This window comes from Borostomias antarcticus (genome assembly GCF_949987555.1).
Source record: "Borostomias antarcticus genome assembly, chromosome: 9".
NCBI classification, from domain to species: Eukaryota; Metazoa; Chordata; class Actinopteri; order Stomiiformes; family Stomiidae; genus Borostomias; species Borostomias antarcticus.
The window spans coordinates 20,447,013-20,449,512 of NC_140242.1; the positions used below are offsets into that span (position 1 = coordinate 20,447,013).

The 2,500-nt window shown below is 45.0% G+C and overlaps 1 protein-coding gene across 1 annotated transcript in view; it reads left to right on the top strand.

Annotated features, from left to right (window-relative positions):
* LOC311313182 (LIM and senescent cell antigen-like-containing domain protein 1) overlaps positions 1 to 2,500 on the top strand; it is a gene marked incomplete at its 3' end in the record, with an annotated part of 30,570 nt that overhangs the window by 704 nt on the left and 27,366 nt on the right. The window lies entirely within an intron of this gene.

The following is a 2,500-nucleotide window of genomic DNA, read 5'->3' on the forward strand; positions in this document are numbered from 1 at the left end:
CCCTGACCTCTAGCAGCACCCCAACTGGTCCAGGTCACATCACTGACATATGAGTGGGGGCCAGTATTACTCTCTCTGTGTGTGAGAGACATCAGGCAGACAGAGGCTGCTGTGATGGAAGACCCACTCTGGACAACTTCACTCTTTCTTTTTTTTTACCGTTGCTACCAACCCCTTATTTGTTCTCATTGCAAGAAGATCAGCTTCCTGTCATGTTAATTACCTCCTCCTACCCCCCCCCCTCACCCGTGTGTGTGTGTGTGTGTGTTGTTCCTTGCTGGGAGGCTATCATTGCAGAAATCATTGCCGTTGTCAGGAAGGAACCGTTTTTTTTAGGTTACACACATGCACTCACACACACACACACACTCACACACACACACACACACACACACACACACACACACACACACACACACACACACACACACACACACACACACACACACACACACACACACACACACACACAGCCTGGGCGTAGATGTTATCTGCAGGCCCGGCACTGTCCATTCTGCTGCGCCAGCGGTGCCCATCCCTGTTCTTTCCCAGGGGGAACAGCTTCCAACACCGTGGTTCCTTCCTGTGTCTCTCCCTGTCAGGGGGAAGAGGGAGATGGAGGGAGGGGTACAGAGAAGAGAGAGAGAGAGAGAGAGAGGAGAGATGAGATAGGACTGTCGTGAAGAGGGGAGAGTGAAGTGGGGAGCGAGGGATGAGAGAGAGAGAAGAAAATGATGTCAGAAAGAGGGAGAGAGAAAGTGAGTCCACAGAGAGAGAGATAAGTTGGAGGAGTTCTCGCAGCCTCTTGAGACCACTCTTTCTTTCTTTCTCTCTCTCTCTCTCTCTCTCCCTCTCTCTCCCTGTCTCTGTCTTTCTCTTTCTTTTTATATTTCTCTTTCACTCTCTCTTAGTGCCACTCCCTGACCAGGAATGTCCAGAAAAACACCCTCCCACAGCCACAGTGGACACTACTGTGACCACAGGATACACACACAGTAGCTCACTAAATGGCCCACAGTAGCTAGAGAGAGAGAGAGGGAGAGAGAGAGTCCACTATACACTCTACCAGCAGGTCTTCTCAAGGTTTTACCAGTCAGAGAGCTCTGGTTTCCAAGCTGTGTTGATACCACTGAAGTGTTACTTGATTCCAGGCTCTCTCCTGTCCTGGCTTTGTTTGGACTGGATCAGAACCTGACCTGAAGAGCCTGTCATGATCAGGTGTCCGTGAAAGAGGACGACACCAAGCTATGGTAAATGCTTGGGTTCCGAAGAACAGTGCGGTATGCCTCGGGGATATACATATGTTTGCGTTTGCATGTTGATAACATATGTTAAATGTATCACCATGCAAATAGAAAATAGTTTTCTGTAAATTTTACAGTAAACTATTTCCCTCAGTTCATACCACGGTCACGCAACGACAGCACCCTCTGGTGGAGGTAGGAGACAATAGCAGGGGTGAAATGAGTGGAGCAGTGTTTATAGTTTCCTATATTTTATGCGCTCTGTGACCCTCTAAACGCAAAGTGGAATTTTCCTGAGACGTTTCAGAATAAACAAAGCTGGTGTTTTCAGACAGTTCTGTTACCATGAACTGAAAGGAACCTTCTGAAGGCTACAATTTAGACGATGTTTAAAACCCTGGTGTAAGGGATAATGATATGGCTTTTGGGTTATTGTCTGGATGGAACTGTAGAATGATGGTCTGACCAGCGCTGTAGGTTTGGCCCGGAGGTCAGCTGCTCTGGCCGCCCCCGTCGGCTTCTGAGAGAAGCAGCTAGCTGTGCGCGCCAAGCATGGGTAAGATCTGAACAGACTAAAGCACGGAAAATGAATGGTGATAGGAAAGCATGCAGATTTGGGATAGTTGAAGAGAAGTGACTCATCGGCGTTTACAGCCTTCTCCTGCTCGTATTTTGCTGCTCGTGCACTTTGGCCTTAGCACTAGATTACGCTCTTGGTCACTTGTTTAGAAAGGAGATGCACTTGTGACTTCTGGTGAGTAGTAGTCTAGTAGTACACTGACTACCTATGTTTAATGCAATTATTGTAAGTCGCTTTGGACGTAAGCGTCTACTAGATGACTGTAATGTTAATGTAATGTAATTGTGTGTTCTGTTAATGACATTTGAGTAACACCAATGTGTTACCCCCTTTCTAAATCTTCCTATTTGATTGGATCTTCCTATTTGATTGTAGGTCTGGGTTAAAAAAATCGATTAATCAAATGATTCAGAATCGATTCATGAATTCCCAAATCGATCTTTTATTTAATGAATGACTGAATAAATGAATGAATGAATAGTTCATTAATTAATTCAATGATTCATTCATTCATTCATTCATTTTTGGAAATCAGTATCGATACCCAGCCGTAGTATTGATGTGTTGCATAACTTGGCAGTCATTTAATTAAGGTTACAGCTAAAAAAAACACTAAAAAAACAAGGTTTTAATAACACTAACCGAATCGATATCGAATCGAATCGAATTGAATCGT